This window comes from Centroberyx affinis, unplaced genomic scaffold (assembly GCF_046629955.1).
Source record: "Centroberyx affinis isolate AG114_WGS23_722 - 3 ecotype Tasmania unplaced genomic scaffold, CSIRO-AGI_Caff_v1 ptg001483l_1, whole genome shotgun sequence".
Lineage (NCBI taxonomy): Eukaryota > Metazoa > Chordata > Actinopteri > Beryciformes > Berycidae > Centroberyx > Centroberyx affinis.
In genome coordinates this window covers 9,686-27,429 of record NW_027279950.1, presented here as the reverse complement: position 1 = coordinate 27,429, position 17,744 = coordinate 9,686, and the positions used below count along the sequence as shown (strand labels likewise).

General features: G+C 42.4%; 1 long non-coding RNA gene across 1 annotated transcript in view; it reads right to left on the bottom strand.

Annotated features, from left to right (window-relative positions):
- Window positions 1–17,352, bottom strand: part of LOC139650325 (uncharacterized) — a 34,723-nt gene extending 17,371 nt beyond the window's left edge. Inside the window, exon 1 of the long non-coding RNA XR_011695638.1 lies at window positions 17,120–17,352. This is a non-coding gene — a long non-coding RNA (uncharacterized lncRNA). The remainder of the gene's footprint in view (window positions 1–17,119) is intronic.
- Between the last annotated feature and the right edge of the window lie 392 nt (window positions 17,353–17,744).

The following is a 17,744-nucleotide window of genomic DNA, read 5'->3' as shown; positions in this document are numbered from 1 at the left end:
CAATCGTGGCCACGCATTAGAAAACGATGTCAAAGCTTGCGGTAGCCCTTCATCTCCTGGCCTGTGGTTCGTTCCAGCAGACGGTGGCAGCTACAGATATCACAGTCTGCACTCTCACTGTTTATTGCTTGGAGAGCGTTGCTGCGGCGTGTGGGACTGCGCCTCAGGTATTCTAATTGGAAAATTGCGACTGACTTGATTTGCATAAGTGGTCGTAATAAATCAGGCGTCAAACTGGAAAAAGCTGTGTCCGTTAAGTTTTTCTGCACTGTAGTAATTAACGCGGCTCTTAGTAAATATAGCCCTCAGTTGTTTTGAGTTTGTGTCTTATTCACTAAGACATTTATGCAAATCAAGTTGTGCCGCAAACATGCCCTCGAAAAGAGCACTGCACACGTAAATAGCCCCCTTCATCACCAGTTGTGTGCTTCAGCTTTAAACCACCAAGGCTACCCTTGCGCCCTATAGCACCCTTTATACTTGCAGTGTTTCCTGATTTGATTTGAGATTATAGGACAGAATATCCTCTTTCTTGCTTGCCTGACTTGCTAGCAACGATGCTCGCATTTTGCAGCAATGATAGCAGCCAATATGAATGGCCAAACTCTGATTTACACCACTTTTGAAAAGATCTACAATAATTTGGGTGAGGTGGAGTTGCACAATGTTACTGAATTAGGTGCAAGCTTGATTTGCATGGCCTCACAATATGTGGGCCTGATCATAAAACTGCTTTACCATGAAAAACTGTTTTATTTTTTGGCTTTCCATTCATTGTGCACAGTTAGTGAATAGCATGGCATTCTGATTTGGTCATTTCTGATGATACAACATGTTCTCTTTCCTGTGTGAACCTTTGGCGAATCTGGGCCTCGGTTTTTAAGGACATTACAGTAGGTGACTACTTTGACACATCAAATCAGTGGCACATTCAATTTAAACTGGTGGTCTCAAAAAATGATTTTTCTATGTCTTTTTATTCAATACAAATGAAAAATAGACACATTTGAGCACCACACTCCACCATTGTGCCACTGCACTACTTTATTTTTGTTTACACACTTCAGAATTGGGGGTATAAAGCAATGAATCATATGCTGAGATTGACAACAGATTTTGGACGGCAATGTGGTGATACTGGGATCATACAGTATAGGTAGAGAGGTTTCAAATGGCAACTAAGACTAAAAGTAGGACGTGTGTTGCAAGGTATTGCAGGTATGGAAACAGGGACATGATATTAGCAGTGGACTAAGAGGGGAGAGAGTTACAGGTGTGTGATAAAACAGACAGAAAGCGGGTTCAATGTGTGGCTAGAAAAGAACACAAGAAAGAAGAGGTAAAAGAGAGAAAAAAAACAAAGTAAGAGCAGAGGATATATACAGAGTAATGGAGAGAGCATCAGGGGAGAGCCGAGTTGGTTTCACAGCAGGGAAAATCAATGGTTGTAATGATGAAATGTGTTATATTTCTCAGCGAGGCAGAAGCTAAAAAGACACACCAATCTGACACTGGTTTGCTGAGTCGAAAACAAGAGCAGAGCTTCAGCTCTCTTGAGGAATACAGCACACTCAAAAAGATAAGATCCAGAGTTTCTTGAGCTGTAATCTGAGAGGAATCATGGGAATCTTGGGAACTTTTTGGTGATATATAGGATTCTTTCTCAGTGTGTGTGTGTACGTGCGTGCAAGTGTGCTCCTCAGGGAGAACATGAAATGATTACTGTAAAGCAGGGATGGGCAACCATACCATGGAGTGCCAAGAGTCTCCAGGTTTTCATTGGTTCAGAGGTTTGCCAAACAGAAACCAAGTGCAGTGTTTGTGTTCTCTGGATTGACTGAATTTTAAAAACACTAGGCACACATACTAGGCAAGGACCACAAATTAAGCCTGTGGGGAACAGTTTGTTAGGAACTGTTACATTTTAATTTCAATAGGATTAATTACTTGTCCTTACCTACAGTGACAGCAGTGTCCAGTGGAATCCAATGGTAAACAGGGACGATATGCCTGTCTTTACACTGCACTCATAAAACTCTGTGTTGAGCAGTTTGACACATCTCTGATTAAAACGTGTTACCGTTTACAAATCGCAAGTTTGGAGCAAATTGTGGAATTTTAAGTTTCACTTTTGTTTTGACGATAGGAGGTTCTGTCAGTGCTGCTGGTCTGTGCATCGTCAAATGACAGACATGACATGATACACACATTAGGCGCATAGAGCGCGATTTAGGTAAATTTCTATACATCGGCCAACTTTTGATTTTGTGGGGATATTGTGATGGTGTGTCACAGACGAGCCTAGTGTGTATGGGAAAGTCAGTCAGTCAGTCGGTTAGGGACAGATACTATTATTGGCCAACACCACTCTACGGTCTGGCAAAAAGGCTATTCAAAGATTCCTTAACTGTGATTATTGGGGAACTTTGTATTGGTACTATAGAACCTTGTCTTTTCTTTGTTCTGTATGTGTTCTATATGGTATATATTGGCACTACCACTAAAATGTATCAAAAAATAGTTACATTTCCAGTAAAATTTTTTACAAGTTACCAAAAAGGTTGTATATAGTGTCAATAAAAGGTTTTTCCAACAATTATTCCAACAATTATGGATGAGGTCTGCTGCTATATATAGAAGCTTTTTATGTATTCTTCATAGCACCAAAAGTTCCCAAGAGCTCCGCTGTGTTTACATATTATTATTTGCAAATTACTGCAATTTGGTGCAATAAGGAACCTCTTATTTTTTTATTATATTTTTTTACAAAATATGCTGTCTGATCCTACATTGTCATCTGCAGTGTCTAGTCTCTGGAGTCTCCAAAGTTTTCATGTCAACTGGGATCTAAAAGTAAGGCTGTAAATTCACAGCAGTGAATTTGCAGAGAATACAAACTTTTGACAATCACAAATCTCCACCTATCTCCACCCAGCATGGAAATGGTCTCCCTTTTTTCCTTGAATGTCATATCAACACAGCAAAAAATGTCAAGCCAAAAGTAGGAATAGACATAAGGGACATCAAACATATAAAGACAGGTGTCACTGGATCTAGAGTTGTGCTGTTAAAAATCAGCAAAGCCCCAGTAGTTTCCATTGTTTACTGATAGAAGGTTCACAAAGCTATTGTTGCCAGGCAGAAAGCAACTGAATTACCTGAGGCTTAAAAAAGTCCCAGATCACTCAAAGTCTTATTTTGTTTAGATACATTGCTTAGCGCATTCCCATCATTCTGTTATGAGAAGACAAGCATGGGATCTTAGGTCTCTGTAGCATGACAGTACTTCACATAAACAAAACAACTCCTGTCAGCCGAGGGAGGTGAGGGGAAAGAAGTAGATGAAAAATGGAAGACAAGTATCAAGACAAGCGGATACCGTCACCAACATTTCTATCAATCACAAAACTGTGCACAACACTGAATATTTCTGTGTCAATGCTCATAACAAAGTTTACTTGTTAACAGGGGAGAAAAAGTGGGAAAGTGAGTGAAAACACATCAATACATATAACACTGAATGTGCTTTATCAGTCCTGGACTTTCATTTTTATTGCCATTTACTTGAAAAATGGGAGTTGGAAGTTAAAGTGAGGACAGGTAAGAGCAGAGATATAGGCTACAGTTTTCTATCAATCACACTTCTACACACAACGATGACTGCATGTATACCAATACCATAATCTACAGTAAGTCTGATGAAACACTTTGGAAACATGAGTTTTTACATGATTTTTTTTTCTGCAGTGACTATTTGTTTACATCCAACAACTGTTGCCAACTTGACAACTTTGTCGCAAGATTGAGTGACTTTTCAGACTTTAAAACCGACTACCAACAAATCTAGCGACTTTTTCAACCATAGGAGCAGTGGGGAACAATGTTGAAGTTGACTCCCAATGCATTTTGCAACAAATCGGTACAGCTGATGCCAAAGCAAGTAAATTTGCGGTACTTGCTTGTCTAATCCAAAGAGGTCTGATCACTGTTCTTCTCATATGCAAATGAGTGTATGACAGCATCTGGCAACTTCTAGCGACTTTGTGACCAGCGAATAGCTACTTTCCTTGGAAGAGTTAGCGACACTGCATCCAACTCTCACACCTTGAGCAGTGGATAAGTTGTGGGAAAGTGACATGGAAGAAACAAAAATAATATGGAAGCAATATTACTGCATTTTATGACATGAAATCAACAACAAGAACCACTTATTTCATTAAGTATACTGCACAGTACCACGACAACACCAGTCCAAGTTTGGAGAAAAAGCTGAAACTGTACAGTTTGTCAGAGCTCAATTTAAAGTGATGAATCATCAGGAGCTTACAGCAGTAAGGAGTTTTTCATGTTGTTATCAAATTTGAAGAAATGTTGGTGGGGAGACCGATGATAAGAGCCTTTTTTATACAAGTGATAAGGAAGGCGGAAAAACATGTTTTCTAAGATGGATTTACATCAGCCTAACAAAGAGCAGCCGAATGCTGAGTCAATTAATTAATCTACACAAATTCAACAAAATTAATGAGTTGTGTTATAATTAACTGGATTTGTTCTTAATTAGAAACATTTACAAACACATCTTTGTGTTTGAAGACAGGACAATATGGTAATTAATTCCAGTGTCAACCATCTGATTTAGAGTTTAAGAAGTTTTCACAATTTGGAAATCTTTTTTAAATGACTGCATAGAATATGAATTAGCTTGACTCAAACACTACAGAGGGTACAAAATATTCTGCAGGGCATGTGATTAAACAAAAAGGCATGCATTTCCTTCCATCTCCTCGTTTTCTGAACTATTCATCTCTCTCTCTCTCTCTCTTTCTAAGCAATACATATACGTGAAGACAATAGGAAAACAATAACAGAATAGACATAAATAATTGTTCAAAACAATCTGAGAAAGAGAGAAAGTGTTTGAGGGAGAAAGAGAGAGAGTCAAGGACAGACATGAAGACAGAGACACACAAAGGGGTGAGGCTAAATGGTTCAGAAAAATCAAGAGATCAGGGAACAGGGAAAAAGCACTCAGAAGCTCTGTTGTGTCTGAATGTGATCAGTGACAGGTCAAACAGACAGGCCTGTGGGGAAAAGAAGCAGAGGAAAACAGAAAATCTGGCTATTATTATTTCATCAGCAATACAGAGAGAGACTGAGAGATTGACAGACAGAGAGGGAGGCAGATATGAAGAAGTAGATAAGGATAGATATAGATATAGATAAGTAAGAGACAGCATGAGATACAAGTTCAAGTCTCCATGTCGGCAAGCATCTGCCATGCTGAAGGGGCTGTGAGTGAGTCACTGAATCCCGACCGGCTCCAGCGGCGCTGTTCTGTACGCAGGTGACCCTGCAGTCTGAGTCCCTGTGGAGGGGTTGGCAAGCGAAAAGAGAATGTGCCATGGAGGGCCAAGAGTCTGCTGCTTTTCCTTCCAACCAAACACTACACCAGCTGATTTCACTAATTAGCACACCTTCAAGCAGAGAGGGAACAACTAATCAGTGAAATCAGCTGGTGCAGTCCTTGGCTGGAAGGAAAACTTGCAGACTCTTGGCGCTCCAAAGCACATGACTGGACACCCTGCAGGGATCAATACAGGCTTTGCAGTTGCATCACAAATCTTCTAGCAACCGCTGTTGCCAGCTTGACGACTTTGTCTCTAGATTTAGTGACTATTCAGACTCCCCTGGCAACTTTATTTCTACAAACCAACTCGCAACAAATCTTACTACTTTTTTGTACCATGGGGAGAAATGTTAATCTGTTGACTCCCAAAGCATTAGTGACAAATTGGTTCAGCTGATGCTGATACACGTACGTTTGCGCTAGTTGCTTGTCTAATCCAAAAAGGTCTGATGATCACAGGGGGTCAGACAATCACCCCCCACCCCCCCACCCCCCTCACCCCCCCACCACACTCTGTGTTGGGGGCTGTAGCAAATGTATTCATATGCAAAGGATATAACATCATCTGGTGACGTCTAGCAACTTTTTGAGCAGCCAGTTCCTTTGAAATGGAGGTCTAGAAACTAGACAGAGGCTAATGGCTAAATATATACGACAAGAGACAAAAGAGAGAGATCTGAAAAGGATAGTGGTAGTGAGGGTGTGGGTCCATTCAGTAACATATGTACAAGTGAATGGTCTGATGGCCTTGTCTTATTCCTAGTCTTGCTTGAGAAGAGTTCAGTTTACCCAAACAAACAGTTGATTTTTGGTTTTATTGGCTTTCTAACTAGCCAACAAGATAATTTCGCAAAGCAGTTAATGTTGTTAATTAATGTAAACACACAACTACTAACCACTACTAACACTATGTAACATTAGCTATTATGCAAAACAATTGTGACATTAACACAAAACGATCAGATGTAACAATGATGAAATGATCAATTACAAATCAAAAACACCACAATTCTATATAGTTGACAGAGATGTTAACAGAGACATTTAGAGAGAGAGAGAGAGAGAGAGAGAGAGAGAGAGAGAGAGAGAGAGAGAGAGAGAGAGAGAGAGAGAGAGAGAGAGACTCTGAGTTGACCCAGCAGAGACAGGGGGAAATCAGCCAGGACATTGATGGGAGCAAAGTCACCAGACTGTGGCCAATTGCACACTCACAGAGACTGTGTGTGTGTATGTGTATGTGTGTGTGTGTGTGGGTTCTTGTCTGTATGTATGTGCATGTGAGCCAGGTATGTGTATCTGTCTGTCTGTGGTTGTGTGAGTGAGAGAGTGTCTGTACGCTCTCTTGTCTTGATGGCTGTCACGCTGACATTGATTGATCATCACAGTCCCTCCTGGTCCAGGTCTGAATACTTCTCATGTGTGCGTGTGTGTCTGTGTCTGACTGTGTGCGCACGTGTGAATGTCATTTAGCGCGCACGTGTGTGTCCTCCAATAGTTCCAAAGAGGCAGTGAACCAGGACATTCCAGGACACAACAGCAAATCTACAGGGAACCGCAACTGTGAAAAAAAGCACACACAGACAAAACTGCATTCTCTCTTTAACATGCACACACCAACACACACACACACACACACACACACACAATCTCACACAGGATAGAGCATTACCGTTCTCTCACACACATGCACAGATACACATGTGAACACATAAACACACGAACACACGCGCACCCACACAGTCAAAATACACGAACACATGCAGAAATATACGCACACACAATCAGGCAACACACACAGTTGTATGTATGCAAATTCACACCGACGCGCGTACACACACACACACACACACACACACACACTCACGCACACACACACACACAGCTGTCTTGTATATCAGGAGCCACTGACACAGAAGGTAATTGACCTCCTTTATAAACCTTGATGGTTGTTAATAATTGAAAGTGGACAATCACAGTATAAGAGAAGGGGAGAGAGAGAGAGAGAGAGAGAGAGTTGGAGGGATAAAGGTAGAGGCCAATGGGAGGGATGCCAGAGAGAGGGAGAAGGAGAGAGAGGGGAAGAGAAACATTAGGAGAGAGAGAGAAGGAAGGAGAGACGGAGGAAAAGACGAGAAGAAATCGATAAGAGTGAGATGGCAGCAAAGGAGGGAAAGAGGTCACAAATCAGCCAAGCCAATACAGTGTGTGTGTGTGTGTGTGTGTGTGTGTGTGTGTGTGGATGGGCAGTCACAGGCCAACGCTAGCAGACTAATAACCATTCACACTTTGGCTAATGGAGACAAAGTAAGTAACCTAGTACACAATATGTCATTAGCACACTTCAAGGCTAATGGAGATATACTGAGGTAGTATGCACTTTGCTTAAGCAAACATTGGTAATGCCCTTCAGCATAAGATATGGGATCTAGAGAAATTTCATTGCCGATAATGCAGCTGGATTAAAGTGCCACAAATTTCTGTAGGGAGGCAGCTTTGATTTGTATTTGATTTGATTTGATTGGATTTGGTCGATGTAAGTACAAACGAAGTAATTAAACCACACAAACCTTGGGATTTCATATCACAGCGAAGCAGAAACCATCAACATGGCATTGACTGCATTAGTTCCTTCTTGACTGGACTACATTTCAGTGTGTCTGAGAAATCAGTTGTGCACCACAACCATCACAAAGAGAGTCTTTGTCTCAGCAGTAAGATCTCGCCCTCATGTACTTCCCTTGAAGAGCTTCAGTGTAATGATTTTTGCAAGTGGAGCTTGACATCATGATATAGATAATGCTGTGGATCCTACCTCTCCCTCTCCTGTTTCTCCTCTTTATTCTTCCCCTTCTATTCCTCCTTCCTTTTCTTTCTCCTTCTCATTGCTCCTTCCTTCCATCTTTCATTCCTTCCTTACCTTCCACCTATCCTTCCTTCCTCCTTTTTCCACCACTGTAACTCATTGCTGTATCCTTTTATCTCCCCGTCCTTCTCCTCTCCATGACAATAACAACGACAGTATTCCCTTCTTCATGTTTGGAGATTACAAATCTATTTTGGTGCAGGGCATCACACACAAAGAGAAAGAACATGGTCTGCACACACAAACGGCTTTTAGGCTTGTTTCATGTCATCATTTTCCTGTACTTGTTTTTATCTTTGTTTTCTTTTTTCTTGATCCCAAAGATCAAACCGTACACCATGTTCCAGCACTCAAGCCTACTTCCCTTTTCATGCTCAAAAAGTTTTTTAAAATGAGAGAAATAAAAACACAGAGAGAGAGAGAGAGAGAGAGAGAGAGAGAGAGAGAGAGAGAGAGAGAGAAAGAGAGGAGAGAGAAAACAGCATAGTAGGATTTGTATCATCTTTCCCCTCAGTGTGACTCCCCGATATCTATTGGCCTTTCCAGCCCTCTCAAAGGCATCCTCCATCAGCATCCCTCCATCATCCCCTGCTTTCTCCAGCTCAGGTTTAATCTGTCTATGCTCTCTCCTGTTTCAGACAGAGGAAATTAGAGTAGAGGCCAGAACAGCATGGACCAGAGAAACAGGAGAAAGAGAGAGAGAGAGAGAGAAAAGGAAAAAAAAAGAAAGGGGGAGAGAGGGACAGAGAGAGAGAAAGTAAGAGAGAGAGAGAATGAGAAAAAAGAAAGGCGGAGCGAGGGACAGAGAGAGAGAGAAAGTGAAAGAGAAGACAAAGGGAATAAAAGCAGTATGGGGGCCATAGCTGCTAGCTGTGTCTCTGAAACAGCAGGAAACATAGAGGGGAAAACAGCTTACAGACAGACAAACAAACAGCACACACACAGTGGGCATGCACACACACCAGCTTTATATGAACTTCACTTTGCTGAAAAAGGACAATGTTGGATAATATATCTTTACTACTCATTATCGCTGTTTAAGTTTCATTCTCTAATTCTATTTCTTTGCAGGTAGTTCAAAAGTGCCTTGCATGAGGGAACCATGACATAACAGAGTTTACATTAGATTAGCTTATCATCGACTGTTTGATTTCTCTGAGGTTTGTTTTGCATTGCAAGACATTATCACTTTAGCTTAGAGGTAAATAAACAGCATATGTCAGAGCATTGCAGTACAAAATAAAGCTGTTACAAAAAATGTGTTGATAACTGACTTAATACACAAGGATTTACTTTGCAAAAACTGCCCCAGCTCCAGAGAGCTCCAACCCTCAACAGCTCTTGATGCTGTACATCTGTTTATTTTTTTACAACTATGTCTGTGGGGATCTTGGTGTGCTTGAGAGTTGAAGTGTCCATCCATTTTTTATTGAAAAGCGACACTGTGATTGCTTGGTACAAGATAAATTAAGCATATCTTAAGTAGTTCAAATATTTAAAACCATATTCATTTTTTACCCAGGCCTGAGGGTTATTTCAACTGGCAGGAATACACAGTTATAAACATAACTCTGAAATGATAATTAAGAAACTCAAGTGTTGTTCCTAATGAGATGGCATCGGTTAGTGTGGCTGCAAGACATCCACGGGAACCAATGTCTAAGTTAAATTGGACTCGATGTTGTTCAAAATTGATCGATTTGTTTGTCAGCTATCTGGCTAACTGGGTAATCCTGATCCTTGAAATATCCCCTGTGGCGTTCATCACATACGAGCTCCTAGATCCACGGGTCATTAATTGAGCAGAATTTCCCCTCCATAACGCACCGTCTGAAATCCAACAGCTAGCAAATGAACGGCTGATGTGAGACTAATAAATGACTAGCAGCTGCACATGATGTCAGTAATGAACGCTGAGAGATGCGTCTGTTAGCGGAGACGAGAGGGATGGGAAAAAAAGAGAGCGGGAAAGGGAGACGGAGAGGGAGAAAGGGGGAGTCAATGGCTGCCTTTACTGCACATGCACATAGAATAGTACATACATAATACATAGTTTTGGGTCGGCGTATGAAAATGAAAGGAGTAACGCCTGCACACTTGCTCCATGCCACAAATGTTTAATAGTGACAAAGTTTCGATCCTACTTGAATCTTCGTCAGGGGCAAGTGTGCAGGCGCTACTCCTTCTTTCATTGACACGGTTTACTGACAGCCTTGCACCTACGTGATGTGCGTATAATTACTCTCCTTCAACTCGGCGTATGTAAATGTTATAATTCGGTTAGCGCACACTCACACTTATGATAAGCCTGGTTAAGATGCATGGCTTAGTCTGATATTAAATGGGCTACTGTGGCATGTAAACATCTTACTCCTTTTAACTTCTTTTACTTTTCCTTTTTCCCATGCGCAAAGTCAGACTCACACAAGGCTATGGGTACATTTCAATGTAAATAAAAACATGGTGCCGAGCATAACTTATTACTGTTAATTTTTGGGATCATCATCTCTTTCCTGGTGGCTGCACCTCTTCATACTTTTTGCTGGCGGGCCTTTCTAGCTGCAGGCGAGACACCGCAGCTGGACAGGAATATTCTGTTAACTGGTTTATTCATGGCTCCAAAGAAACTCATTTGCAGGGTGCTGAGGGTAAGGCCTGAACAGCTTAACCCAAATAAGACCGTATACCGGAGTCTGACCAGCAGCCAGGCTACTCCATGCATGTAAACACAGCCAATCAGACAGAGAGGGAAAGAAAAGAGAAAAACAGAGATAGAAATTGTGGGAGAGAAACGGCACCTAGCAAGACTTTGTGAGAAACAGAGAGAGAGAGAGAGAGAGACTGAGAGAAAGAGAGAGAGAGGGACATGGATGAGTAAAACAGATGATGAGATGTCACCTTCCTGTCTTTCTCTTAGTCCATTACTTTCTCTCAACCACTGGTAACTGTAGGTATGTGTGTGTGTGTGTGTGTGTGTCTGTACTTCTATCTTTGTGAGAACCATTTTTAGTTTTAGACTGTCAGAGTGAGGCTCTTTTCTGTGAAGAGTTCATCTAATCCTCACATGTCCTAGTTTAGGGTTTGGGGTTAGAGAATGAATGTCGTCGATGGAAGGTCCTCACAAGTTTAAGGATAAATGTTCTCCAAGCCCCAGAAAGATGAAAAAGACAGAAGAAAATCCTGAAACATTTGAACAGAATTAAGATTTAGGTTAAGGTTAGAGGCTAGGCTTAGGCAATTTAGCAGCAAGGGTTAGGGTTAGTCAATGGAATGTCCTCACAAGTGCAGGAAAACAAAAGTGTTTTTGTGGGTGTGTTTGTGTTTGTGTTTGTGTTTGTGTGTGTGTGTGTGTGTGTGTGTGTTTGTGTGTGTGTGTGTGTGTGTGTGTGTGTGTGTGTCTGCAAAAGCTAATACCGCTGCAGCACACATGCAAGGCAATAAGCTCACTCCTTTATTTCTCTGGAATCCAAAATCTCCTCAGGGCACATAAAGTTTTTAGGAGCCAAAGGACAAGTGCCAGGGTGGGAGATGACTAAACAACAAAGGGATGAGCGAAAGAGGGATGTTTAAGTATTCTAAAAAAAGAAAAAAAAATGATGCAGGAGAGACGGAGAAAGATAAATGGAAACAGACACAAAGAAAGAGAGAGAGGGAATGACAGAGAGGGAGAAGAGGCTGAGGGAAAGCAGAGGAAGAAAGTAGTCTCGGATAGAGGGACGTTAAAATATTCAGAAAGAAATAATGCAGGACTAGGAGAAACCAGGGAGAGAGATGGATGAAAAGGGAGGGAGAGAAGAATTGAATGTTGGAAAGAGGGGTGTTTAAGAATTCAGAGAGAAATGATACAGGGTTGAGGGGAATGAGAAAGGGGTAGGAGCGGCACATAGGCTGATACGAACCGAAGAAGATGGATGGGGGGAGAATAGAGGCAAGGTGAGGAAAGGGGGAGAAGAGCGAGAGAAGTAGAACTAAGAGATGGACTGTAATCATGATGGCGTGTCTGTCTCTCTCTGTGGGAAAAAGCAGGTGGTTGATGAGAGATTGAGAGGAAAAGAGGAAAAGAGAGTGAAGCTTTCTCTTTTAATATCGTACACGGTGTCTTGTTTGCTTTCACACACCCACCTCCACACAGAGAAACTATAACGCTCTTTCTTGTCTCTCTTCTTAAAACTTTTCTTTATTTGCCACAGTTTCTGTCTGTGTGTGTGTGTGCGTGTTTCTATATTTGTATCTATATTTTCACTCTTACTCTCATGTTTACCTCTTTTTGTCGGCTTTTGGCGCATTTATTCTCCTCTGGCTCGACTATTCATGTGTGACAGCCGAATCAGGAGAAACATCAAACTATCCTGCTCAGTTGCTTCGGTTTGTTTCTCAGGCTTAGTACTGTGGCAGACCCACTAAGCAACCAGGACACCAAAGAATAGGCACACACACACACACACACGCGCGCGCACACGCTCACGCACACGCACACACACAGTGCGATGTTTGGCTCCAGGCTCCTGCTTTGTATTACAAGGGGAAATCTTGGGTGGACAAGCCGGTGTGTCAACTTGAGTTACGGCACAATCAAAAGTTAAGCTTCCTTACCAAATCCTTGAAAACATATGCAATGTGCACATTGACAGGTATCAAAGAACGTGCACATAAAATATGTATTGTGTATTTTCCCTCACCTGCCTCACGGAAATCCATCCAACCAATTCTGACAAATGTTGATTTGTGCTACTGTTTACCCTACTGTGTATTTTATTTAGCAGGTACTATATATCAGGAGTTTTTAAACTGTTTTCAGCCTGGAACCCCTGCGTTTAATCACTCACTCTGGGGACCCGGGCTCATTAACAAACAGGTGGAGACCCATGAGCTAAGCCCACGTCAGCCCAAAAGTCTAAGAAACCAGGTTGTGTATGTCTTTGTCTACTCGCCAAAGCAACAGGACGATTCATCATTACCTAGCCAACATGTAGAGTAATACCATGTGCGGTCAAGTGACAAGTGTGGAACCTTGGCTGCAGTCCAGCACATCACTGCGGATCCTATTAAACTGTCCTGTGAACATTGCAGTACAGTGTTGGCAGTGGGACAGCTGTGTGCAGACATCTGACATGTGACTCGCGTTTTCACACAAATAACTACAGAGAAAACATAACAGCGGAATAAAAGGTTTAACCTGTTTACCTACAGTGGGCCAATGGGACTACATGAGGAAAAATGTTTTGTTTTAGTACAATGTACGCACTGTGTGAGCTATCCATTTGATGTACTGCCTGTGTCGGCCACATTTCCTGGATCAGTGCAACTTTATACCACACAGAGCACAATATCATCAGTGTCCTGCAAATCAAAATGTTGCAGTCTGCAAAAGGTCAACTTCTAAAGGGAGAAAAACTGGCTGTTAATTCCATTTAAACGCATACACTTTAGATATTTTACAATGCCTTTTCAATAGTCTGGTCACAGGGACACAGAAACTTTTTTCTAAACATGGAAAATAACTTGTAGAAATAAACAGAGACAATCTTCTTAAAGGATGCAGTTGATATTTATGAATTATCATACATATCTACTGTATTTGTTTTTTCCCTTATTGCATATCTGATTAATAGACGCCTTACACTGTGTTTCCTATTGAATAAGGGGCGGGTCAGGGACACTGACTCAAGGGTGGCGGAGCTGTCTTTTTAGGTCCCCACCCACCCATCCTTAATAAATTGCCTATATAAATAGGCTACATTAGGTTAACATAGCCAAAAATAATGATAGCATGTAGTAGACATAGCCTACAACTTTTTGCAGTAAAGCCAGCAAACAATAGCCTAGTCTAGCGTTGGTTAACTAGAACATGTCTCATAATGCTTTACACCTGTATAATGAGGTCACTGTTCCTCACAGTGAATTATAAACTGTGTACTAGCCCTGAATCTTTTGAAGGTGCAAGCAGTCAATCTTTCAGCTGTATCCAAGGTATGGATACAGTTGTCCATACCAAAGAAGTAACCTTAGCTCATACCGATTCAAATACTCTATGAAATCATAAAACATCCGTTTTGCCGTGTTTTAAATAACGTTTTCATATATGTAAACAAAACACTGCTGCAGATAACTGTATCGTGATAACTGGCACCTGTACCAATCTGCATTGTCCGGTGACACAGATCTTGCTAATGACGATAAGGATGGCAATGTGTTGGAAACTGCTTAATCCCGTTTGTGCCCTCTGTTTTTTCAGTGCATCATCGGGTTGCCGATTCACTTTGAGGGGGAAGGATGTAGCAGGTGGTACCTGTGGCTTGCCGTACTCACCTGTCTCGATTGCTGATAGGGAACTGAATATATAGCAGGGTAGGTGTGTCTTGTTTTTGCTCTCTTCCGGGTTAGAGGACAGAGAGAAGTTTGTCTCGTCCTCGAGGATGAGTGTTGGTCCGATGGGGTGTGATACTGCAGCATTTTAGCGTGGCTTTCAGCTGTCGGAAGTAGACCTGGTGCGGGAGAGTGCATGCCGATGCAGCAGTGATTGCAGGAGGGTCATATCACTGCTCTTGCTGACCATGATTTGTTTGTTTTGCTTTACTGTTGTTTTTTAGTCCGCCCGGGTCTTGCATGACTCTAGGACGAAAATAATTGGGAGGTCGTCTTGTAAGGGCGGACTAAACATTCTTTATGTTTATTTGTTGTCCACACTTCTCAGTTCCCTGAAAGGCGGATATGTAGCTTGTATCCTGTTAGACCGAGAGCCTATAGGAGTGTCTCACCTGTTTGCTTATATACTTGCACGTGTGAAGTGGAGTGTACACAAAACCTAGTGTGAAACGTTGTAGTGTCGTGTGTGCTGGAGTGTGGATCTTACCACTGGTACAGAATAAACTTTCTCGGTTAACTAGTACACAAAGAATACGGAGCGAGGCTCAGGGGGTGCGGGAAGTGTGCTCTTTTGTCTTGGTATTGTTTTGTATTGTCCCTTGTTTTGTAATAAACCCTGGCATTCGCATTTTCTATTTGACACTGTTTTTTGTCATATTATTTATTTGGAGTGGGCCCCACCACACCTTGCCTTCTGAAAGTATCCTGTGCAGAGAGGCATAAGCGGGTGTAACATGTAGCTCAAGCATTAGTTCCTATATTATCCCTAATCACAGCATTGTACTATGAAGTAGTTTGTTATTGTGAGAATTCAAGTTAACAGGTGTTTGGGGGATCGCTGTCATTGTGAACATAGCCTATCCAACATTTACTATTCTGATGCTACGAGCTGCAGCTAATGGAAAATGCTACCGCTACCGAACAAGACTAAACACAAATGAAGTGACGTAATCGGAGTGTGGAGTTGTATTAAATGTGGCGAATACGGTTGTAACCAAACGGCAAATGCGGACTAAACGACACGATTACAACCTGCACACACACTGGACAGGAGGAATGCCATGGTCTGCTGACAAAAGTAAGTGGCTATGATAGTTTCCTTCCCTTCTGCTGCCCCACTCTCTGTCGGCAGCCGGCTATGTACTGACAAAGTGAAGCTAATTTGCTAGGTTAAAGCTAGCTGACTACACAAACGTCCTAAAAAATAGTTAAAAGCTTCAGTAACACAATTTGAGACCCTTATTGGTATTTCACTTACATGTGTAGGAGAAAGAAAGCCAGCTCTGTGTCGGTTTTAAACCCCTTCAGCTCCCGCCTTGCTCTCCGGCGAGTGAACGCCCGGCCGCGGTTAACTCTGGTCGGTCTGACACTGTGCTTTGTCACGCTCCTTCGTAGCTCTTTTAGCCTCTTATAGAACAACTGCTCCGTGCCGATAGCTCCATGGGGCTCCTAGGGCTTGGTGACCGGAGTCTCCGGTCGTGTTGCGGGGGGCCGGGGAACGGGAACTTCAAGCCGATCGATCCGCGGGGCTACCTGGAGCTCTGGGTCTTGTGCTGCCCTCCCTCTGCCTCTTAGCTGTTTTAGCCTCCTCTGTTGTAGGCTTCTTGTTTTGTTTTGCTGCAGAGGGTCCAGCAGGTTCTCTGCGCAGTTTAAATCATCGGACGCTGCTCCACTTACATCCTCTTCTTCGTTTGTGTTTTCACTCATTTTTGTAGGCTACCGTTTGCTGGCTGGTGCAAGCTCTATCGCTCTCTGCCTCTCTGCATGTTACCTGCGCAGGCAAACGCAACTCGCGTCACTGTAGACTTGCAGGCGACTATAGCCTGCATAAAAGGCTCCAGTTATCGCAGCCATTTGCTATGTGTTTATCGCGGAAATTCAAATTACTAATTGATAATGATAAAAATACCATGCATCGTTCAGCCCTAACAAGAACAGTAGACCTAATTAGGGTGCCCCCTTATTGGGCCCCTGGTGAGCGTGGGCCTCCTGCCCCCCTGCCAGATCCGCTACTGTACTGAATAAAACACTGACACATTATATGTTGGCAGTGTGACAGCAGAGTACAAACATCAGCCGTGGATACATGACACATTCTCGCACAATAACTAGAATAACAGCTATAAATTCTGCATTGAGCTGCATGGCATTTCTTAAAAAAAAATATATATATATAGTCCAGTGTTGAGATGTTAATTGACATGCTCTCTTCCTGCGCATGTCACTGGCTTTTTCACCCATGTTCTCTGTCATAAAGTCCTGAGTTGAAAAAGTTTAAGAAAATTTTTTTTTCTTCTCAGATTTCTCTCTGTATGACACATTTCATACAAACCCAATGTACTTCTCCACCCATTTTTCCACAGTATGATCCAATGAGCCGTCACACGTCTCACAGTGTAACATTTTTTTCTCACCCACCACCCTCCCCTCACTTTAGCCCTTAAAATATATGTGTGTGTGTGTGTGTGTTTGACTTCACCCACCTGAGTTTTCGTCCACCCTCTCTTCCACAGTGTGGTCCTTCTGATGGACCCACTCGCTGTTGCACTTGAAGTAGATCTGCGTGGCGGGCGTGGCCTTGCAGTAGAGATTAACAGGCTTGTTCTTGACGATGTAGCCCTCCTCGGGCTCGAACAAGAAGTGAGGTAAGGGCTCCGGAGGGTCGGAGGGGAACGTCTCAGGAAGCTCGCTCAGACTCAGGAAATCATCATCGTCTCTCACTGAGGGAGGAGGAGAGGAGAGGAAAGGTTAAATTATGATAAGAGAGAGAGAGGGAGAGAGTTGTTGTACCTAAAGTGCAGCAAGTAGAGTAGCTGGAATGAGTTACTTTTCACCTAGTTCCTACTCAGCAGAGACTTTTTCGATCCCTATTGTCCAACATATTCTGTCAGTCTTTGTTTTATCGACTCGCCTGGAGGACTAACAGGAACGGATGTCGGTTCAGCGGGGAAAATGCTGTTTTCTTCCAATCATTCATTATCTCTCTGTGATTCACACCATTGAGCGGCGCAGTCCAATATTTTGCCCTGAATCGAGCCTGTATGAGACAGTGTTGTTTTCATTTGATCACTAATTAACGCTGTGTCTCAAGCCCGTGACAAATTTCTT